This window comes from Neopsephotus bourkii, unplaced genomic scaffold (genome assembly GCF_033783945.1).
Source record: "Neopsephotus bourkii isolate Nb327-2 ecotype Australia unplaced genomic scaffold, CSIRO-AGI_Nbou_v1 NB_1508, whole genome shotgun sequence".
NCBI lineage: Eukaryota > Metazoa > Chordata > Aves > Psittaciformes > Psittacidae > Neopsephotus > Neopsephotus bourkii.
This window is the reverse complement of record NW_026901984.1, coordinates 5368283-5393590: the sequence shown is the minus strand read 5'-3', so window position 1 is coordinate 5393590 and position 25308 is coordinate 5368283.

Here is a 25308-nt window from a genome sequence, read left to right as displayed (position 1 = left end):
TTTTAAAATATACTGTTGCAAAAGTTTCACATAATTAGAGAAGCCTCTGACAGCCTGGGATGGTAGATAGTACATCAAATTGATGAACGTTTTTAACATCAGTAAAGGGCTGTTCATGACCTTCTTTCTTGAAGTAACTAATCTTTTGCATGGGAAAATTTAGGAGGAAATATTGCTATCTAATTTTTTGAGGAAAGGCTTGGAGCTCAGTCTGTTACTCCTCCAAATTTGTAAAGAAAGAAGAGCAATTATCTCCTTGTCCTAGCATTTGTTGTTATCTTGCAGTCTTTAAGAAAATCAGCTACATTACACTGTAAGACCACAATTAACTTTGTGCTTTAAGTGTGGAAAGCAAAATGAAAACACTTTCATTATCTCTCTCCCTCCAAATTACAGGCAGGCTCCTATGAAATATCATCATCATATCTCTTCTGCATACATGCAGCCTGTTACCCTTGTACCAGGCAGTGATACACTGGGTTGCCCAAACTGCTGTATTCGCACACTATGGATAAAGACTATGATGTTCAAGTAACATACTAATGGAGAGTATGCTACAAAGCAGGGAGGTAGAAAAGAAAAAAAAACTTCAGGAAAGAGGTAATGAGTGAGGGGAGAGGGGGTAGAGAAGGACAACCTGTCTGTCTGAGCAGACCTTAGTTTTGCTCAGTTAAGTTTTGTGAAAATGTGACAAGAATATTGTGACTAAAGATGATGAAAAATAGAAGGTGTACCCTTTTCTTAGATCTACTGTTCTGTAGTCATGTAGTCTGATGCCTTTCTGTCCAAATGCTTCTTTAAATGAGAAAAACATAATGCATTTGAAGTTAGAGAGATACTGCATTTCTCAGTTGTGTAACAAGAGTTAGTAATTTCATCTATTTGTTAAGTTCTTTGGGAGTTCTTGTCAGTAACACTGTTACACCCAGGTCTTGTCCTTTTCTCCCTATTGTTTCTCTTTCTCCCCGTGGGACAGCTGAATATGTTGTTTAAGATACACTTCTTGATTTTACCTTTATATTTTCACTGAAGTTTTTACACTTGAACCACCTGTCGCTCTGTCTTGCAGTTTTGTTCTGCTTCTGTGTGCTGCTTTGATTTCTATTGAAAACACCCTGTTCTTTTCTGAAGGTCTTGACAGATTGGCTGCTGACACTCCACTTAAAGCATTCTGTTGAAGGCAGTAACTTGAGAGTGCGTCCTCCTTGTAAACCCAAGCTTTGCCGAGAGATCTTGCAAGCACAGCTGACATTTTAGCCATGGGCCAATGAAGTGATTTATTGATGCTTCTTTCCATTTCTTCCCTCATGCTCTGTGTGCATGCTACCTTTCAGACAGATTTGTCCAGAAGTTGTGTTATTTTGTCTCTTGCTTCTCATCTTCACTACTGTCTATCTGCTCACCATAAAAATAAAACAGTGTTGTAGCAGTAATACTATTATTGCTTAACAGTAATTTAATAATTTTTTTTTTTTTCTAAAGGAGAGTACTGCCCCAAATCTTCGTTTGCAAAGTCAAGCCATGAATTTAACAGACTCCTTCCTTTCCCAGAAGAGCTCTTGGTGCCATATGAGACACTAAGAAATAAGCGATTTTAAACTTATAATAATAGAGATTAAATTAGTGAGATCTTTTGGGTTTTGGTCCAATGTATTTTGGATGTATTTTGGTCCAATACACAGGACCTTGTCCAGCCCTGCTCCATCAGACAATTGGGCCAGAGCCCGCCCCATTTGATAGCATAGCAATTTGATTGCCTTCTAATGACAAAGTTACAATTCATTCCAATATATAAAAGATTTTATCTAGGATGTGTGTGAAAACCAAAAGCATATTGCTGGTGTCTTGGTTTTAGCAGTAGCAGTCATTTTTCTCTTTCTTAGTAGCTGGTGCGGGGCTGTGTTTTTGACTTTCAGCCTGGGAACAACGCTGATAACACTGATGTTTCTAGTTATGGCTCAAATGTTTAGACTGACCAAGGACGTTGTGAGCCTCATGCTCTGCCAGGGAGGAGGGGAACCTGGGAAGAAACAGAGATAGGACACCTGACCCAAACTAGCCAAAGAGGTATTCATACCACAGCACGTCATGCCAGGGATGTAACTGGGAGTTACCCTGAAGGGCGCTCTCTCTGCTTGGGCGGGCTGGTTTTCAGTGGGTGGTATCGTATTCTTTTCCCTTGTTATTTCCCTTATTATTATTATCATTGGTGGTAGCAGTAGTGATTTGTGTTATACCTTAGTTACTGGACTCTTCTCATCTCAGCCCGTGGGAGTCACATTCTTTCGATTCTCCTCCCCATCCCTTTGGGAGCTGGGGGGGAGGGGGGGCATGGGGGGTCTAGACTGCATGGCTGACTTGCCGACAGAGTTTAAACCATGATAAATTTTTTACATTTTTTTTGATAAATAAGCTAGCGCTTATCAGAAATGATAATCCATACTCTGGCACTCTTAAGATATAATATTCTAAACCCTCTATGTACTTTTGTTAACACAGACTGTTAACAGTGGTAATCAAAGCAAATAAAACCTAATATTCAGGTCTTGCAGACATTTTAAGACTGAGTCAGTCTGTCATTTAAACTATTGATTTTCCTGGTGGTGTCTTACTCTGCTAGTTCATATGTACTGTCAGGGGAAGTTCACAGGATGGCTGAATTTCCTGCTCAAGGCAGCCCAAATGGGTAGTGCCTTGTTCCAATCTACACCTTGCTTGCCCTCTTTGCTGCTACCCTTGCATACTCTGAGGCTCATCTACCTCCACAGGAAGGTGATTCAGCTTTTTAAAGCAATCGAAAAAGCACTCAGCAGCCAGTGCTTGGCTGTCTTGTGAAACTTCAACCTAGGTATATTTCATGAATTGGCAAGTATAACAGCATACATGGAAGACTGCCAAGCAAGCATCAAGTGGCAACAGAACTAGAAATTTAATCGTAAGGAAGTTTCTTATAGGTCAATTAAAATTAATATTGCCTCATGAAACTGCAAAAAGATACACGTTTGGTAGGCCTCCCCTGCCTCATAAAAAAAAATTACACAAAAAAAAGTTACAAAAAAACTTCTGAAAGACAAAACATTTCAAAACTGAAGGGAAAACAGTTTTGTGCATGAAAACATTCTTCAGTATTTCAGCAGACATTATGTGCGCCATATTAGCTCCACTGTAACTTAACAGCACCTGGAAAAAGAAAAAGGCTTCTTCTCAAGAACTAACAAAGATATATCTCCTATCATACCTTCTTGTTTTGGCTGGATAAGTCAGCAAAGATTGGGTATCCAAGCAGGTAGATAAAGACACTAAATGCAAATAAGAAATTGTCCTGAGTTCATCAGTAGCAGTCATTTTTCTCCTTAGTAGCTGGTGCAGTGTTATGTTTTTGACTTTCAGCCCAGGAACAGAGCTGATAACACCGATGTTTTTAGTTGCTGCTCAGTAGTATTTACTCTCACCAAGGACTTTGTGAATCTCATGCTCTGTCAGGAAGGAGGGGAAGCCAGGAAGAAGCAGAGACAGGACACCTGACCCAAACTAGCTGAAGGGGTATTCCATAACACAGCACATCATACCCAGTATATAAACTGGGGGCAGTTACCCAGAAGGGCTAGATCGCTGCTCAGGTCGGGCTGGGTATCAAGTGGTGAGTGGTTGTATTCTCTTCCTTTATTTCCTTTATCATTATTATTACTGGTGGTAGCAGCAGTGATCTGTGTTATACCTTAGTTACTGGACTGTTCTTATCTCAACGTGTGGGAGTTACATTCTTTTGATTCTCCTCCCCATCCCTTCAGGAGCTAAGAGAAGAAAAAGAATGGGGGGGAGCAAGTAAGTGGCTGCATGGTTCTTAGTTACTGGCTGGACTTAAACCATGACAGTCGTTTGTGGCACCCGATGTGGGGCATGAAAGGTTGAGATAATGACAGATCTGACCGGAGTGTGCCTAATTGCATTTGTGATAAGCATTCATTGTTTTGGACTAATAGTCACTCGTCACAATGCTGATTTATTGGCTCTTAGAGTTGCTGCTCTTGATCTCGGAGTTTCAGCATGTCGTACTTACTTTCAGCCAGTATTTGCTGTTTTAGTGTTTATCGGCTGGGAGGCCTGGGCTCAGGTTCTTATTTAGCTGTACTTTATGGTAATGACTTGTAGTACAATAGACTTATTGATCATGAAACTGATCTGGCTTGTTCCCAGTGTGGTCATCACCTCTATCCTTTTGGAGGTATATAATGGAAGTGTTTAGCAATTACACATTTTTTTCCCTCCTCCGGTGGCCAGCCCATGAAGGAGACATTCCGTTATGTTTCCAGCTCCCTCACCAGACTATCTACAGCATAATTTGAGAGTTCTGAAGGTTTTAAATGGCCTTTGAATACCCCTGAGACCTGCCTGCTGATTGTGATGGGGATCACCATGTTGGCAAGCATACAGAGTGTGTTTTACCCACGGCCATTTTGTCTGATCTCTAAAGTTAAGCAGAGTCAGGTTTGGGTCTTGTCCAGGATCAGACAATGATGTAAAGGCACCAAGAGATTTTCCCTGAGGCTGGACAGTCATGAGTGGCAGGGTGTATGGGATAGTATGGGCAGGTATCTAGGTCAGTGGGCCCCTCCTGTGTTTTGGAACTTCAAAACTGAACAAGTGCAAAATCCAGAAAAACTAGTAAAACTTAAATGAGGTGTGTTGTCATCCTGGTCATATCAGAGACATCTTTTTCCCTTTGAAGGTGCTGGATAGTGTTGAACAGGGCTCTGTAACTGTAGGCCAAGCCCCAGCACATTGCCATGATTTGCCCCTCTCTGGTATGACCAGTATGACAACACACCGCATGTGTGGATCAGGTGGCTTGGCACGTCAGTGAATTATTTTGATCTTGGTGGGCCCATGACACTTCAGGCCATCAGGGCAGAGATGCAACATAGAGATGGGTTCGTGATGGAGGGGTAAACTTAATAATGGACACTATTGCCCAGGTTATTCATGAGTGTGAAACATGTGCTGCAACTAAACAAGCCAAATGGTTAAAGACTCTCTGGTATGGAGGACGATGGCTGAAGTACAAATATGGGGAAGCCTGGCACATTGATTATATCACACTTCCATCAACCCGCCAAGGCAAGCACCATGTGCTTACCATGGTGGAAGCAACTACTGAATGGCTGGAAACATACACTGTGACCCACGCCACTGCCTGGAACACTATCCTGGGCCTTGAGAAACAAATCTTTTGGCAACACGGCATTCCAGAGAGAACTGAGTCAGACAGTGGGACTCATTTCTGGAGCAACTTTATACCTGCAGTGCCAGCTGTAATACAGATATATTTAAGTCACCTGTTTTGTTTAATTTTAGTTTAATGCGAACATGTATTGAAACACCATATGTCTTCTGAGTATGATTTCAGATTTCAGGCATGCTGCATTTGCAATCACACCATAGAAGCTTGTCATATATTCAGGCCATAGTCAAGGGAGGGTTTTTTCAAGTGCTAATGACAGTGTTATGTTATTTACTTTTGTTTCAGGCAATGAAGAATGTCTTTTCTGAGAAGTTTTTCTACCTGTTTCTGGCAGGAGTATTTTGTAACTATTTCATTGTGGTAATATTCACAGAGCCTGTGCTTGCCAAATCTGTTGTATTAAGGTTTGTAATCTTAATACTAAACATTAATACTTGATCTTTAATACTAAATGCTAACAACCCTTGTTAATAAGAATATGAGGTTAAACAGCATGTGTGTGTATCAAACACAAAAAAACTGTGTTTGCCAAAATCTAATAATGTTTAAGAGGAAGACCGTCACCAGCAAGATTAAACAGCAACAGAAGAACTTTAAAAAGACCTTTGAAACAAAGAATAAAAAAACCTTAAAAAAAGTATAAAAGAAGCATGAAAGTTCATAACAGGAGGCAGAGACCTTGGAGTGGAAACAGCAGCCACCCAAAGTCATTTTGACACTGCCAGAAGTTGACCCATCAACATCACACCTTTGTCTCGACCTGCAAGAGCAGCTTCCCCACTGGACACCACTGAGAGCTGCCTGCTCTCAGCTTGAGTGGCAATGGTGTGGGCTGCAACAAGCAAGGACTCACACCTTGGGTTTTGTCTGCAAGCATGGACTCCCCGGGATGCTTTCTCACCAACCTGTGGATTGATAGGTTGTAGAGAGCAGCACAGATACACATAAATCTAAAGCAATCATGTCTCCTTATGGGACATGTGCAAGTAGGGTAACCCATGCTTCCAAAACAGTGATGGTGTTTGTAACACACACACCTTTTGAGGAATGAATGAGTGTGATGGTAGTCCTGTGAATGTGTGACTGTGTGTTTGTGATTAGAAACTTTGGAGACTGCTTATTAAAAAATGTTCAGAAATTTGTAGGTGCTTAATAGAATTTTGAAAGTGTCTAGTACAGTGAATTATGTGTTGTACTACTGATATTGACCCTGAAAATACAGTTGATTGCTGGTTAGTTTTTAATAAAGCCATAATCTGCTTCTATCCTTATTCAGTTTAAAAAAAGTGAACTGAAATTTTCTGTATGACATATTTTTTCATTAATTTTCCTCTTAACTGGCTGAGTTTACTTACAGCACAGTCTTCCCTTTTGTTGTTATGTATGTTAAGTTGTCTTTTCATATTGTGCACTTGGAGACTGTTTGTACAGATACTGGCCAAGACACAATTCCAACATGCATGCTAGGAATACATGAAAGCAGCAAGCTCCTCGTTCCCCAGGCCATTTTCTGTGTTTTGAAATAGGAGTATGATGAGAAGATAAGCTGCTCTTCTTTGTCAAAGATCTTTCAAGCTTGTCCAATGGAAAGGTGTTGTTGAAAGCCGATAACATTTTTTTTTAGGCTCCTTTTTCAATAGATAGATGAGTGAAATGATTTATTTATATTCATTTCAGATTACCCAGTGCAAAAAGATATACTGCCTTAGAACTGGAGTCCAGGCAACCTTCTACACCCTCACAGCATGAGATCTCAGGTTCTGGAGTTTTACAGGTTAACTCCTACAAGACAATTTTACATGCTACAGATAAAGTTAAGATATTCTCTTTTGGAAATCAGGAGCAGGCTAAAGGGTGGTGTGAGCACAGCTTGTATTGTTCTAAACTATGCCTCTTATTACTATAGTCAAGCTGTTTCAGGGCCAAAATTTGATACCATCTTAGTTAAAACCAATATGACCACACACAATCACATACACAGATATTAATATAATAAAAATTAAAGAACTAGCAGTAAGAACATCAGAATGTGAAATGAGGAAACATTCAATATAAAGGAGACCACTGCTGCTTTAAACATTTGTATGATGCATGATATGATTTCTAGCATATAATTTTCATAAAACACAGGTGGCTGCTTGACAGAAAGATTAAAAACATCTGAAAGTATTGATGTAGTGGCTGGTTATTATGCCTCAGCTGAATGTCATTCTATTATTACTGGGTATATGCAGCATATCATTATAAAGAAGAAAAGTATTGAAGTTCTTGTTGAATAACAATCAGGTGTAAATGCCTTCAGAATTTACTGTACTCCAGATGACATACAGTTCTGAAGGATGATTTGTAATTGGAACAGTTCTTGAGCTGCTCTTCACCTGCTTAGACATTTGGATTTATATAAGGTGGGCTCCTTTACATATTAAGAGCAAATATTATCCTCACATTTTACTTGTTTATTCTAGCTTCCATGTAAATAACCTGTCCTTCTCAGTTTTTATTGCCAAAAACCACTCACAAATAAATGCCTGTTAAAATATAATTAATGGAGGTTTTGCATTGTACTTCTTACCCATTCTCATGCAAATTTATTTCTGTGGCTAATGCCTTACCCTAGGTTGTGTGGCATAAGTCCAAGAAGCAAAGCATTGAAATGTAGAATAATAGAAAAGTATAAGGTGGAAGGGATCTTTGAAGATCATATGATCCAACCCTAGATTAAGTCACTCAGGACCCTGTCAGAGAGCTGTATATTTCAAGGAGGGAAGATTCCATCAATTCTACGGTCAGCCTTTTCTGACATATAATTGTTCTCATGATGAATAATCTTTTTCTTATGTCTAAGTGGAATTATTGAAGTAAATTGTGCCCATTGCCTCTTGTCACTGTTGATCTCTGTGAAGAGAGTACCTTTATCTTCTCTGTATTACCTTTTAGGTATTGGAAGACTGGATTCCCTCAGCCTTCTTTTTTTAATAGGGTAAGCAAACACCAGTCCCCCAGCCTTTCTCCAACTGCCATGTTCTCCAGCACTTTGCTCATTTTACTGGGCTTCAGTGGACCATCTCAAGATTTTCAACCACTCGACCTACAGAAACCAAACTGCACATGGTACTCCAGGTTTGGCCTAGCAAGTGCTGGGCAGAGTTTAAGAATCACACACCTTGATGGCTATAATTCTGCTGATGCAGCCCTGGAAATGATTTGCCTTCCCTGCTGTAAGGGTGCACTGCTGGCTAGCATTTAGCATGCTATTCGTTAGGACCTGCATTTCTTTCCAACAGAGCTGCACTCCATCCAGTCAGACCTATTCCTCCACTCATGCTTGGGATTTTTCTGTCCCAGGTGCAGGACTTCAAATTATTCTCATGCAAATTCTTGCTGGTTCTACCTCACAGCCTGTCAAGAATTTTCTAAATTATGACTCTTCCTTCCAGAATATATACCTCTCCTACTAGATTGCTTGATTGTATTTGGTGAGGGTACATCCAATACGACCATCTAGCTTGCTTTAAAGATGCTGGATAGCATCAGACACACTACTGACCCCAGAGAAGCTCTACTTGTGACTACCTGCCAGCTTGATCTTGCATCATTAACCACTACCCTTTCAGCCTACCAGTTAACCAGTTTTTTAATTCATTGTCTGGTCCATGTGTCCAGTCTAGGTCTTATCAGTTTACCAATAATTATATCTGGGGGAGACAAATTGCTATGGTTTGACATAGACAGCTTTGCCCTTATCCGGTGAGCAAATTCTTTTGTCACAGAAGGCCATGAAGTTTGTGATTCATGATTTACCCTAGAACAATCTTTGCTGGCTTTTTCCAAACGTGTTGTTGTCCTTCATTGGACATACTCAGATATAACTTCCGCGAGGATGTGATCCATAATTTTCCCAGAGACTGAATTGAGGCAGACTGGTCTGTAGTTCCTCAAATTTTTTTTTCCCTTCTTTGTATGTGGATGTAATACTTGCCTTCTACTCATCAGGGACTTTCTTTTGCTTCTATGAGTTTTCAGAAATGATGAAAAGCTGTTCTGCAGTGATGCCATCCTCATCTTTTAGCACCCTTGGATGGATGTATCTTGTCAGGTCTCATGGACTTGCAGATTGCAGATTGCATGGATTTGCAGATTACAGATATCTGTAAATTGACTCTCCTATGGGGTTCACCATTTGCTTTGCTGTTTCAACGCATAGAGACATAGAGGCTAAATTTACCCATGAAGGTTGAGGAAAAGAAGGCACTAAGTACATCAAACTTTCCTGTGTCATTTGTAACTAATTTGCCAGCCCCTTTCAGTGGCAAACATCTCTTCCTTGTACTTCTGCTTGTTACCAGCATACCTATAAAAACCCTGTTATTCTTGACATCTCTTGACAGTTTGAGTGCTCACTGAGCCCTGCTTTGTTGCTCTGGGCCACCACAGTTGCTGATGCCCAGCTAAATAGCAAACAGAAGCTAAACACAATCATCTGTTGATCCTGTGTGAAGTGTCTGCCCCATGGGTCCCTTCTCAGGACATGATGAGCCCCTCCCTTTCTCTGCCCCTCAACACTCTCCATGTGTGGTTTGCTTAGCTCATGAGTGTAGTTGCTACCACATGGACATGCTGCCCTCACGGCAAACTTTAGGAAGAAATCACTGTCTATTGAATACTGATTCTTTTCTCCAACTGACTTATTTTTATATATAAGCTCTTTCAAAGAGTGGAGTTAATTCTCAAACACCAATTTGCTTGAGTGGGAAGAGCAGGGATTAGAAATGCTGTGTTTGTTGTTTGTGAGCTAATGGGAGCAAAATATAGGAAGGGCAGGAAAGTATATATATATTCATCTGGACCAGTCTAGAAAAAATAAAAAAAAAAATTTGTCTTTCTGTTCAAAGACAGACAGCTAGAGATAGCTAGCTATGCTGCTCTGATGATGGCAAATAAGACATCCCATTTTAGTGGCCACAAAATAACAAGGAGCAAGTTTTAGAATAAATTTTCATATACCAAATGCAACAAATTCCAGACTGGATTTTTTTATTTTAAGGAGGAAATATGTTAAAATGACATAACTATGGGCTTGCACTTTATTGATCAAGACATTTTTGAAGATTGCTCTGGTAACAACATGATATCAATAGGCAATAAAGTATTCAAGTATGTAAGGTACATCTTTTTAACCAGTTCTCAAAATAAATAAGTGCTACCGACAATAGTAATTACATGTCATGATGCTGCATTGTTGGCATCTCTGGGTTGCCTGTTTGCACATGAGCAATATAAATGATTGTCATGGATTACTGAAATTCAATTTAACATCTGCAACACTAAAAATTATTATGATAAAGTCTGAGAAAGAATGTTGTGTCCAGTATGACAAATAAATTGAAGCAGTTGTGAATCCATCTACTAGTTTTGCATGGACTAAATACTCAGTAACATAGCTACATGCAAATGTGTATGCTCAACAGTGTAATAAGGAATAAAATTTGCATTGCAGACCTCAAGTGCACAGGTCTTCTTATTAAAGTGATTTTATATTAAAATGTTGACTGAAAATTAGGCCTTGAACTGTATTTGCAAGCTATGTAATCTTTTCCCACTCAGACAGCTCATATTGCAAAGTGGTGTAACCTGGCCATTATGGTCAAATTTAATTAAGGGACAATTATTAGGAAGAGGAAGAATTATTTAATCCGTAATCCTTCATCTATGTTTTTCATTGCAAGGGCTTCCTAAAATATTAAGAGTTAACTTTCCATCCTAACGTGTTCCATACCAACAGAATTTAAACTTATTTTTATTACTGTTGTCATTATCTAGAAAGAGAATGCAAAAAGCACCTTCAAAATGTTTTCGTCATATAGGTTTCCACAGATATGTAAACCTGAATACAGAGGAAAGGCAGTTAACTCCTTTCAGGCACTGAAACAGGACTCCTCTTTCCGCTATATTATATAACATTGTCATCTCTGGATGAATCTAACCTGGAAGTTGGAATATTATCATCCATTTTAGAGAACAGGGAACAACTGATGTATTTCACTTTGCTGTCCCAACATTTTTGTATCCAGTCTTTGCTGGAAATACCATCTTTGTTATTTGGGTTGAACTGAAATAAATAAGCTGCAGAAACAGTTTCTTTCTTTTTCTGAAAGGAGGCAAAGTGTGATATAATTAAAAATTCTTATTTTCCTGTAAAGAAATGAAATGTGGAATACTCTGACATCAGCTGTATTACATGTCGGCAAGATCAGCTGTAGTACAGAATCAATAAACAATATTGCACACACCCAAATGCAGTAAGAAGTCAATGGTTTTAATATTAAGATGATAAATTTTACAATCTATAATATTCTCAAGTTTTGTCTAATAATCTTGTAAGAATCTAATAAAATAGCAATATTTAATGACAGAATTTCATACCTGGATTATAACATTATGTTATAATAATATAAACCTTTGCATTTAGATAACTAACATTACTTAAAGAAGTTTTAAGCTTAGGGAAATACAATTTTTTTTGCATGTCTAATTTGGCATTTCATAAACAGGGTTGTCTTTCTTTTTTGTTATTTTGTGGGCAGCAAGGTTTGTGATTCAGAGTATGTGGCATTCTCATAAGTAAAAAAGTTTTTTTGGGTGTTGCTTGCTTAGCTAGTGGAGCTGCTGAATAAAACGTCAGTGCCTCTTTGCAGGTTCTATGCCAAAACATTGATTTACATACATAATTACCTCAGCCCACATCTTCTAGAGATTTGTGTAGAGAGCGAGTCCTTCTTCCTCAGACACTCCCCTGCCTTCAAGTGCAGAAATATGCAAGTCATTTTTGAGCTCTTACTGGAATAACTCCTGGGTGGCTGAGTATAGGGTAGCCAAAGAGATTCTCCTTTTTGCTGCTATTTGAATTGAAAGGGAAATAACTTGGATTTTTCAGTTCAGTCTGTCCTTTTCTTTTTTGATTCGTCCCAGCTGCTCAGCACTACTAGTCTACTGCATGGTTACCAGAGGTTTCATGCAAATTAAAAAACTGGGAAATGGTTTGGGGTTTTTTTGCTGTTTTTTTCTTCACCCCAATGTTTCATTGTCTTGTGCTGTTTCAAAGTGAGATGCCGTTTCCTAGGTTTTTCTTATGCAGTCAGTCATTATTGTATCATTGGCCAAACTCTCAGTTACTGATTTTAGAGTAATAAAGTCTATTTCCATTCAGTCTGTTGATATCTAGGACTTTACATCCATTTAATCGAAATCTACTAAGTCGCTATGACTACTTTGAAATTTTTCAGACAATGAATTTAATTTAGACATTTTTATTATATTTTCACAATAATTATTTCACAGGGATCCCTGAAGGGTTCATACAAAGCATTAATTGAATTTGAAGATAAAAATAGAATATTAAAGGCTGATCTTTTGGTATAGTAATTGCAAATTCAAGTAAAAATTAAAACCAATGAACTCTTCTATTACTGTTTTTACATTCAGCAATGCATAAATGCATTTTAAACCTATAAAACCACAAGATACCCACCCACAGTACTTCTATGTGCACGGATAATATATTTCACATAAAGCACCTCTCGGTTCCATATCTCTAAGTTACAACATAATTTATAAGTACTATATAATTAGATTGACTTTATTTGTTCAGTGCAGTTAATTTTTATTACAGTTTTTGAAATGCAGTCAGACCCTTATTTAATGAATCAATAGGTATATGTAAGCCCAATTACAAAAATAAAAGGGTTAGTTTCCGAATTATCTATTCCTTATGTAGGTAAACAGAGTCTAGAAATATGGAATATACTTTATATTAATTCCTAAAATAGATTTTTTAAGGCAGAAAAAATTGAATTTTAATACTGCAGGAAATTAGTTTTCGCGTTTTCACAAACAGGGTGAGTACAAATGCATTGAACAGGCAGTACAACCTGTGTGAATAGAAATCTTTCACATTGCAGGTATACAACACCAAATTACATGCGTTATTAGAAGAACTAGTAGAAATACTATGTAACTCAAGAGGATTATAGCATCAGTTATCATGCATTTTGACATATGCATATGAAGTTACTAAATGTATCAGAAAATGGACATGAAAAAATAAGAGATGGATTAGCATATTTGATTAAGAAGCAGATGTTTGAACTGAATAACATAGTTTGAACAATTTAGTAAGGGCTGGGAAAATTTAATTGTTCAACTTTGCTTAATCTTATTGAGAAATAAGAGCTAAATTGTTTCAGTTCATGTTGGCCAGCTGTGGGAGGAGAATGCTGTTCTCAATAGCTCTGTGAGCCATACGAAAGCAAACTTTACAGGAGATGGAGAATTTGACAGATATATTTCACTTTCTGCCTACATGACAGAGAAATTTATTCCTACTATAATGCTGTACATGTCAACAGACCTTGCTGAATCTAGGACTATCATGATGCAAAAGTCACACAAATGTAGGCATAGCCCTGACATTAGCACATTTACTATGTTATTTTTGGAAAAAGAAAGCTTTGTACAAGATTTTTAAACTACCTATATTCATTCCTGCAGAGTCCAATGGTGCACATCATTGGTTGTGAATATACTAAAACTTATACTTCTTCCTCAAAGACATTTTTATTCATAAGCCTTTGAATATATTTTCGAAAGCTGTGAGGTTTAATAGGACTTTTCAATAGTTTTCTTAGTAATTTGGGAATTCTAACACCCTGCTTAATATCACTTTAAAATTTAAATATTGAACATTTAATGGTCAGGCAGTGTCTCCTGCAGAATCGATAACGTGAATAACTGGTAATAAACTGTAATCTATATAACAAAGGCACTAATTCTTTTCCTGCACTCAGATTTTACCCTATGTTTGTCTTATGTTCTTCCCTATTAGATCTGAAACATTGCCTTGAATTAATTCATAGGTTAATACACTATAGCAACAAAACACTTTAAATTAAGCATGAAATAAAATTAAATTGGTGGGGTTTTTTTTGTTTTTGTTTTTTTTTTGCAGTAACTACATAGTGAAAGAAGCAAGTTTAGAACTTATTTACTAAACCTGAAAAATAAGTTATCGCCATTTATCTTGACTGTTAAATGCAAAGGTGACATACGTATTTTTGAAAACACAGTAGTGTAGTAATAGCAGATTAAGAAAGTATTGCAGAGCTATTTGTGCAGCAAGTTTAACAGAGGCAGACCTTGGTCTCTCTGAGATATCTGACATTTTTCCAAAACCATATGAAATTATGATATGGTAGCACTTGCTTAAATGAGGTAATTTGGTGACTGGCATAACTCTGGAAATTATTGCCTCTATTGATTAAAAAAACCCCTCAATCCCTCTCAGACTGAATATGAATGAGTAGCCAGAAAGAATCCTGTTTAATCTTTTTTCTTCAGTGTAGGTACACCGTGAAAGTGCAATGTGGTGACCAATGAGAACCAGTTACAGAACATTCATTAGTTAAGCCAAAGAGTCTTGATTGAATGAATCTTTCAAAGCTGTAAGTACCAGATTACAATGAACACAACTTATTCCTAGAAATTCTATTGAAGATAGGATTCTTTATATTTCTGAAGCTGATGGAGCTCTGAAATTCTGATTCGACCCACCAAATGGCTTTTAGAATATTTTTTTATGCTAAATTCCCCGCCTTTTCAATCTGTCCAATAGCACATGAAAATAAAACAGCCCCTAAGGATCAATAAAGCTGGAATTGGCAGATTTTCTTCACAGCACAGAATAGGAATCAGGTAAGAGTGGAACACTGAATTGCCATGGGAGAAGTTAATGGTGCTTTTACATTTGGCTTGCAGTACACTGAATATATTTTTGCAATAGAACATATCTAACTTTAGCCTTCAAAATGAGCTCCTCTCCTCCTGGGTGTTACTGTTTTCAGCAGTACCTGAAGGGTCTTTAGCTAAGCCAAACATTGTTTGCTCATGAAGAGCCCATGAAGAAGTGCATTTGGAGCATTCCAGAGATTGGCTATGGGCTTGTGGAGCTTTAGCCTTTGCTGCCTTGTAAGCAAATTCTTGTTGTGTGTTTGATCCATTGTACTACAGTGGAAACATCATGGGAACACAAGTTAATGGTTTGCAATTCACAGCACTAATGTTGAAAACAGCTTTGCCATCTGCTGGTGTTTATTATTAGATCATGATCAGCCTAGTTGTATGGCAGTGAAGTGGGAAAGATGAGCATCTTTCAGTCTTTTTGCACATGCTCTGAAGAAGACAGTTTCAACCACAAACCTCTGAGGAAACCTGTCAGCCTACCTGCAGAGCATTCACTTGTGTCCAGGAAGTTCTGGGTTCTGTGTGGTTATTGTGCTGCTTAACTGCTGCAGTTTGTGCATGGGGAGAACTGGATCCACTGTATCTTGTTTTCCTTTATATGTCAACGATGCAAGCAGAACACCTGACCGTAAAATACAAATCCAACTTTCTACATTAGGTCCTTAATACATAAAAGGATTCAAGAAAGTAAATATTCACAATTTGGTAACTAAGAAATTTCTATAACCAAGCACATGGAAGTGTTTGAGTTGCAAAAATGTCACAGGGATCAGGAGCAGAGCCAGGTTTGCTGTGTTGTTTCTATGGCGGTATTAAAGCTCTTGTAACCGTTCGCAGCAGGCTTTCCTTTCTGTGTCTGCTTGCACGAAAAATGAATGTCTCAATTTCTGGTCACTATGAGAGAGCAAGTGGATCTGTGCATACATATGCATGCAAACTAGGATAACTTATTTACTGGAAGAAAGACCTTCAAAAAATCAGATGTAGTTTTTGCATCAATTACTCCAGCTATACAAAAAAAAATTCAATCCAATTAAAAAATAATTATAGCTTCAAATTACAAACTTTCACAGATATCTACCTTAAGAAATCTACTTCAGATTGGAAAGGATTTAGTAGTGAATAAGGTATAGCTGGCAAGGTGTTGGTAGAGGGGGGTGGGGGTCTTTCAAGGATCAGCCCAAGTCAAGTCTGTTTTTCTAGCATCTGATGAGTGTTTTCCTTGTCTTGATTTTGACAAAACATGAATTTTCTCTCACTCCTATGCCTCTTCTTTTCGATCCTGTCCACTGTGTGTGGAGGTGGGAGGTGAACAAGTATCTGGGTGGGTCCTGCTTGCCAGCCTGGGCCAACAGCCTCAAGATAGCAGCTTTGAAATTCTGGCATTTTAGGCATAGATGGCAAATTTATATAACTGATAATTATTTTTTTCCCCTAATACATGCAGCTTATAGCATATTTTTCAACTACTAATTTCAAAGTGCCAATCCCCATCCAAAAGAATTTGCTCATCCAATAATTACCTCTCTTTTTCCTTTTATCTTTCTGGAATACAATAAAAGTACAATTAAAAAAAAATCTATTCTTTACTGTTTTGCATTGAGATTCCTGTCTGTTATGCATAACACTACAGTCTCTCCCTTAAGTCTTGGTGTTGGGATATTAGTCTGTTCAAGCACAGTTCCAAAGCTGGATTAGTTCACAATAGCCTTTTTACATGTCAGGCAGTTAAATTTTTTTTTAGCAGACACTTCCCATTTCTCTTTTTCTGAAGAGTTTAGCTCAACTTGCTATCAAACTATCAGTATAGCAGGATAAGGCAGTAATGTTTCTTAATCAAAATGCAGGGCTACCTGCAGTGTAATTTGAACAGAATCCAGTTCTGAGAGGAGAATTTTAGTGGAATCACACATTTTTTTTATATCTCGGTGCTACTGAGTTAATGTAATTGTCATTGATATGACATTAAGATATTTAGGGCTTCTGGAACATACGATACTACAACATAGAGTTAAAACATAAATTTAGTTTCTTAATATTTTGTTGACAAGTTTTCAACAATAAATCAAAAAGTACAAAGCACATATGAACCCAAAATTCTTTTTAAACTTTTGCACTTGGCATTTGCAAACCAGTCTCACTTGCAGTCAACTTATTCTTCTAAAAATTATATACAGCAGCTATATTGACACAGGGTTTGTTACCTCTTAAACATTAAAATTGCACTCCTCTGGCTGTTGGAAAGCCAAGCATTTGTTCTGCCAAAGCATCTAAATTTTCTAAGAACAATTTTGGCTTGATAGATTTATATTTAGATGAATTTTTTATTTGTAATAAAATAATCTTTGTATTTTCATCTGTGCTATATTAAAGGACAAAAAATTTGCAATGTAATTAATGAGATTTTAAGTGCAAGACTGTGATTTTCACATTTCATTTGTAATTTTTCCTTTTCTTCTGCTCAGGACGATTTTATAAAAGAAACGAATAGGGTTTTTTATTCAGAAAGAAAATACTGCTGTGACTGATTGATCTTAATAAAAAAGCTTATATTACATAAAATGTACTATGACTTTTAAGAGTACTTTTCAAGCTTACTTTTACATTATAAAAATGATCTTTTGTTCAGTTTTGGCACAGAAATGGTTCCAAAATCCCATCTGGAAATCATTTAATGGGAATTTTCATAAGAATTATGAACAAATGAATACCAGGTTCATAATAGGAATGTTTTGTTCTACTGCAGTATTACTAGGAATGATACAAAATTTAGTGTGTCAACTCAAATCCAAATGCTGAAAATAACTATAGATATCCACCATAATCTTCAAACCAACCTGAGCTAACAATTCATAGTTCTTTATTCACAAAGAATTATGTTTTTACTAATGTTCTTAAACCAAGTTATAGCTCACACTTCTTAATTGTAAATTTTTAAAAATATTTTTTTCTCTATTTTCCTATGAATTTTAGGTTTCAAAGAGCAGTATTTAATTGAACTGACTAAAATCCTTGACAGTTTTTGTCTCATTGCAAGATGAGAGTTTGTAGGGCTTTCAGGTACAATGTATGGAGTATAGATCTGATCCCTGGCATGTATCTGAGCAAGAGTTACACATAAGAAACAAGTTTCACTGCATCTCAGAGTGGATGCTATAACTCATTTTTGTTTTGAAAACTAATCTGAAAAATGTGCTTAAAACAATGTTTTTTGCATTTAAAAAAAAAAATCAACTTGCAGTATTAGTGTTACTGGTAGAAGATCTATTACTTGAATATGTTATTTATCCTCCTTATTTCATCACCAGGCTTTTTAAGCAGAAAATAAAAATCATTAAAAGTGCCCTGACCTACATAAAGTTTCTCTGTTTCAAATAGGTTTTTCCTTGATATTGCTTCCCTCACAATACAATATCAACATGTAACAACTGCAAAAGAAATTCTGGAATGCTAGGGAGTGCCTCTGCCTTTCCTTGCCTTGCCTTGCCTTTTTTTTGTCATGAACCTCACATCTGTAACACAGTCAACTAACAGAGCACTGCACTAGTTCAACTACATCACTCGTATAATCATAGAATCATAGAATTGTTAAGATTGGAAAGGACCTTAAGAACATCTAGTTCCAACCCCCCTGACATGGGCAGGGACACCTAATACTAAACCATCTCACCCAAAGTGTTGATCACTGCCAGGGATGGAGCATTCACAACTTCCCTGGGCAACCCATACCAGTGCCTCACCACCCTAACAGGAAAGAATTTCCTCCTTATATCCAATCTAAACTTCCGCTGTTTAAGTTTGAACCCGTTACCCCTTGTCCTACCACTACAGTCCCTAATGAAGAGTCCCTCTCCAGCATCCTTATAGGTCCCCTTGAGATACTGGAAGGTTGCTATGAGGTCTCCACGTAGCCTTCTCTTCTCCAGGTTGAACAGCCCCAACTTTCTCAGCCTGTCTTCATACAGGAGGTGCTCCAGTCCCCTGATCATCCTTGTGGCCCTCCTCCGGACTTGTTCCAACAGATCCATGTCCTTTTTATGTTGAGGACACCAGAACTGCACACAATACTCTGAGTGAGGTCTCACGAGAGCAGAGTAGAGGGGCAGGATCACCTCCTTTGACTACTGCTCAACTTGATGACCTGGCAGAGTTGTGTAATATTCTCTGCCTCCCTAGGATCTAAGAGAGTATGCCCTTGACGGAGTGGGGAGAGAAAGCCTGCAAACCCCCAATGTTAATGCCCTCCATAAAACTCTATCAAAAAGAAAGAAACAATCTTGCAACAGACGTCGTGGTTTAATCTGACACCAATCCTCAGAATTAACATGTAATGTGACTGCTCTGGAATTCCTTTATTGTGCTTTCAAGTTGCAAGTACCACAGTGCTAACCCAGTGCCTTTTAGGACTTTTTCATCAGTGTGTGCACAGAGTTACACAGGCCTCCTTCATTTCAGCATTTCTAATTTCTGAAGACTTGGGTTTACCGCGTTGCTGTACTTTGAAAGCATTTGAGGGTGGCAGATTTTTGCCATGTGTGCCATTTACTTATTTGACACGGTTTCTAATAGCATAGTGGTAGGTTATTGTAAGCTAGACCACCACTTTAAAACATCCTGTGAGTGCCAGGTCCATGCAGAATACTTCAATTTCAGAGAGCTAGGAAGCTGAGAAGCCTGAGGAAGACCAGAAGGGATATTGCTGAACAGCTTTGGGAAGACAAGGCTTCCCAGATGGCTTCTCCCTCTGGATACTGAGCTCAGCACAACACAAGAAATTATGCAGCTGTAGAGGAGGGTTCCTGCTCAGCTTGCTGCCACTCTGGGATACAGGGAAGCCCCAGCTGCCGACCAAGGCCAGCACTTTGCAAGGATGCAAACCTGTGTAGGTGCTTCCAGCAATCCCTTCTTCTGACTGCTCTTGGCTGATCAGCTAGGAAACGTCTCACCAGTGGGATATGTTTTAGTTCAGAGCTCTTACTGAAATCTTATTGCTGCAGGAACTGGGGGATCTTGGTACAGGAGCAAAGTCTTACCTCTCAGAGAAAGATCCTTCTAGCTCCCACCTCCAAGCCTGATAAAAACCTGGATAATGAGTCCCATTGCTACTGAGCTGGAACTATACTCCCGTAAGACTTCTGCTTCTCACACCAAACACCTACAATAACTTTTGCTCAGATATACGTTTCTACATGCTATAATGTCCCCTCATGTCCTATGACAGGTCTCCTTGTAACATTTCTTCTGCTGTCCTGCTGCTGCTGTGACAAGCCCATGACCTGAATCATCACCGTTGCAGAGCAATTCTCTTTGACATTACATCAGAGATTAATTTGTTTCCTAAAGCCTGTGCTGTGATTGAGAAATAAGTCATTAAAAAGTGATGGTCTACGTTTGTTTGTCTCTCCTCTACAGGCGCTGAACCAAAATGTTTTCAGACCATTCAGCTGAAATCTGCACTGTTAAAATTAGGTCATTGCCCTGAAAAACCCTTCCTAACTATATATCCAGAGAGCTGATTAAAATCCAATCTATTTGACATTATAATTAAGCCTTACATCTAATTTACAGTTTTATAATTACAGCTCTGCATCCTGAGAAAGATCAGAGGTCTCTCCTGTTCAGCTGAGGGAGCAGAACAGCTCTGCTGAGAGCATTGGGGGGTACTGGCCTTTATACATATGTAGGAGATAGATGCATGCTGCTGAAGGAACCCCTTGTTGATGAGCAAATCAGCCCAGACCTGCACAACTCAGCCCACTCCCCTTACTTTGCCTAATTTTCCTATGCTTGATTTTCCCAGCCAGTTTTTCCTTTTTTTTGTGTGTGTTTCTCAAAAGTGTCTGTAGGGCAAGGGAGGGGCAGATGGGAAGGGAAAGGGCACAGGAAAGGGGCAGAGCTGCCCATGAAGAGATGCTCATAATGCCCCAAGATTTTTTCTCATTCTGAACCTGCATAAAATATGCTCTGAGGAAGTGGAAGCTTGTTCCTTTCTTCTTCTGGTTTCAATGACTCTGAGGTTATTTGGAAAGTAAGGGGAGAAGGCTGAGTTATGAGTGTCTTCTACAAATCCCAACAGAACCAACAGCCTTTCCCAGTAAGAAGCACAAAAATCCCTCAGGTTTTCCCTGGTAGACATCCACTTTCATTCTACCTGCTTTTCTCCTCTCTAACCAGAAGTTTCTCTTGTCTGGTCAAGGCCTCTTCCTCATCCAATATTGCTGGTACTGGGTATAAGCAGAAAATTGATGCTTTCAACCTGACCAAGTGCTAATACTCCAGAGCTTTTGTTATTATACCATGAGCTGATGCATGCAGTACTTCTGCAGGGAACAGTACAAAAGCTGGTGTGAGGACAATACATGTGTGAATTCCAATGGGATTTCTTTAAAAAGATGGCAATGTCCTCTTACATACTTTAAAGATCACTTATCCACTTACCTGATGAGCACCTACATGAAAAGCAATATTATACATTTCACCACCATTATACTGTTTGGAATAAGTGTGAAAAGGGGCACATGGGAGGGGAAAAAAGCCTGGTAATGGCTATTACATCCAATCAGAAACAAAACCTCCACATGTCCATTTTAGCTTCTCAGCACTTTACTTCAGTTTCCCTTTCAAAACATGCTAGAGAGACTCTATTTCTAAATCAGCTTTTTACTGAGGCCCCTAACTAGCCCAGCTTTTCCACTGACATTTCTTCTAAAGAGAAAAAAAAAGTTTTATCAGTTTATTAACTTTAGAAAATTTCTAGTCATTGCAGAAACATAATTCTCACAGCTGTTACATAGCAGAGTGGCCCAGACCTTCACTGTATTTTAGGTGCCCCAAGAGCCAGTGGTGGTTTGTATTTATTGCCTGTTCTGTTCAGTTGCTGTTACTCATGTTACATAGCATCATTTTGCTACCAGGACCTTTACCTCTGTATCTCACAGCAGGATGAGGAACACACACTGATCACATATTTTTCCCATTCAAACAGATGGTTTACTACTCTTCATTACCCTGGGAAGCTTACAATGCATCCTACTTTGATTTCACTCTGCTTTTTCACTGTAAAAAAAAATATGGTAATAACACTGTAGGTAGCTCTCCAGATAAACCCTTTTGTCAGCCTTTGAAATTATGTTGTTTTTAGAAAGTGTTGTTCTTCCATACATAACATTTTCATTCGATTTTTGTTGTACCATTCACAGCTTTAAAAAATAGTAGTAAAATGTTTTCTTATACCTTTGTGGTCAATTATTTCAGTGGTTCCAGATCTTTTTTTTTCAGTAAATGCAAAGAACTTTGCAAGAGTATTTTGATATGCATTAGAAAATCTCAGCTAAGACATTTCTTCCTGCTTTATTGTGATATTGCTTGCTGAGTTTACCAGAATACCGTATGTGTTCAGGTGTCACAGGGAAGAGATTGGGGAGCATCATCTCATCAGGGCTTTCTCCAGCTGAAATTTCATTTACTTTCTTGTACATGCTCCTGTACAATGATCTTCTTTTGTAAATGTGTTTCTAAGTATTTGCAATTTTGTAGTTGTTTACCCTTTTTATCAGGGAAATAAAATTTCAAGATGCTATTAATTGTTTCCTTTTCTGGTAATCTGTCATAGTACTGGGCACTAGTTGCACAGGTATGTATATTTATACATATACTTTTTAAACCAGGTTTTACTTTCTGAAAATGGCCAGTCACATTCAGACTTTATTTTGCAACTTAGACTAACCAGAATGTAAAATATACCTTGTAGTACCTCTGCAGCAAGACAGATAGGGTTTTTTTCCTTTTGCGTGTCTTTCTGTTGCCTTTTTTGTTTGGTAATATTCATCTCTCACTCTGTGAGAATCAACCCCATCTGTTTCTGAAAGATTTTTTTCCTTGCTTCACTCATGTCTCAGCTTGTTTTTAGTTATCTGCCTCCTCTCTCCGTCAGCCATGAATGAATAAAATTCATGCAGTTTGTTACCTTCTAACTACAGGCAGAGAAGCAAAGTTAATGTAATATCAGCTAACAGGGCCACATTTCGCAGTGCTTGTTGGCTGGGGTCCGTTTCATCCAAAGTCACACTTCCCTGTAGGGAACTCACAAGCCATTCAGTGTTGTCTCTCTCAAATATAGATCTCTGCAGTGAGATGGAAATTACAGTTAACACAAGAAAGTTTGATCCCATAGTTAGAATTTATTCTTCATTTATGCAGACCAGTCTGAGTTTAGTTTTTTTTCCTACTTTCTCTGTTTTAGTGCATGCGAAGAAACTTTGTCCTGCTATCAATCTTGAAAGAATGAAGAAAAAGAGTATTTAGCTAAGGCATTAATGATTCTTTCTGAGCTCTTTACCTTCCATGCGATTACTTCAACTGTAACCTTGTCTGAGAGATTTAGGCTGAGACTATTCTTACCCATTACTTTGTGCAACTGGGAAAACATTTAGGCTCCATTCTTTTTTTTTTTCATATCAATACTAATACTACTGGGAAAACAGTTAAACAACTTCCAGTTAGACAACAGTCTAAATCCCTAGTTCTATGAGGCTGTATAATTTTATATATATAAATATAAATGTGTGTATGTATATGTATAATTTTAAGTAAATTATTAGTCTTATATAGCTTGAAGTTGTGATAGTCTTCTGTCCTACTGGCTTAAGTAGCTTATCTTTTCCAATTGTTCGACAACAGATACTCAGTTCAAAATCCACAATTAATTGGAAGAAACTGTGTGTTTGTGGTTCCATAACATTCCCTACACATTGACTGTTAAATTGGATTACACTAAAAATTTCTTTGTAATGGAAGCTCAGTGACAACAAACACAGTGCTACTTCTAACTGTTATAACTATTTTTCCTAAATACTAAAGAGCTGCATTTTCAGATGGAAGATGTAGTGAAAGATAGCTAGAGAATGAATAAATCCACTGTGCTAAACCTCTATGCTCTTCTAATAATTATTTTGAAGATGCTATAGCTGTATTTTCATGGGAAATTTGATTTCTGTTATATACAACCTGTGACAGAGGACTAAAAGAATCATAGAAACATATAATAGTTAGGGTTGGAAAGGACCTTGAGATCATCTAGTCCCAAACCCCCTGCCATGAGTAGGGACACCTCACACTAAACCATGCCACCCATGGCTATGCCCAACCTGGCCTTGAACACCACCAAGGATGGAGCATTCACAACTTCCCTGGGCAACCCATTCCAGTGCCTCACCACCCTCACAGAAAAGAATTTCTTCCTTATATAGAATCTAAACTTCCCTTTTTAAGTTTTAACCCATTACCCCTTGTCCTATCACTACAGTCTCTAACAAAGGGCCCTATCGGCCCCCTTGAGATACTGGAGGGCTGCTATGAGGTCTCCACGCAGCCTTCTCTTCTCCAGGTTGAACAGCCCCAACTTTCTCAGCCTGTCTTCATACAGGAGGAGCTCCATTCCCCTGATCATCCTCGTGGCCCTCCTCTGGACTTGTTCCAACAGTTCCATGTCTTTTTTATGTTGAGGACACCAGAACTGCACCCAATACTCCAAGTGAGGTCTCACGAGAGCAGAGTAGAGGGGCAGGATCACCTCCTTCAACCTGCTGGAAGAAGGAAATATGCAAATTAAAATAAAAATATAATTAAATAATAGAAAAGGAAGGAGAGCCTACATAACTTGCCTGCTCTTTATTCACTTTCAGAAGTCACAATGTTTATCTAGTTAGTTTCTCCACCTGATGAGAAGCTTTTTTAATTTATTTTTTTAAGGAAGGGCAAACACAAAGGAGGACTAAAACCATTTTATCTAGATAGTGAGAATGAAAAAGTAAGCATAATTGTTGAAGTGTAAAATAAATACAGTCACTAGGGTCAAGTATTCCCTATGTGCAGAGGATTTTTGAAGGGGTTATAACTGAGTCATTTCTGTTATGATAGATGAACTTTTTAATACAAGCTTCCTTCTCTTGCTGATATTTGTTTTTATTCAGGAATCCAAAGTCTTATGAAATAGAGAACTGTAAAAACGTTAGTGTCATCCCGAGTAAAACGAGGCAAGAAAGTGAGAAGCAGGAGAATGAGTAACTATGCATGAGCAACATCTAGTGGCTAACATCTCATTATGAAGCATGGAGGCACTGGACATTATATCAAACTTGGTTTTAACAATGAATGCTTCTGGGAGGAAGGGAAGCATATGAGGGGAAAAGGCAGCACTGCTTCTTGGTGCAGCTTCTGAACTAAAAGTTCTCAAGAACTCATATTGATTCTTTCTTCACCAAGTAGTAAAC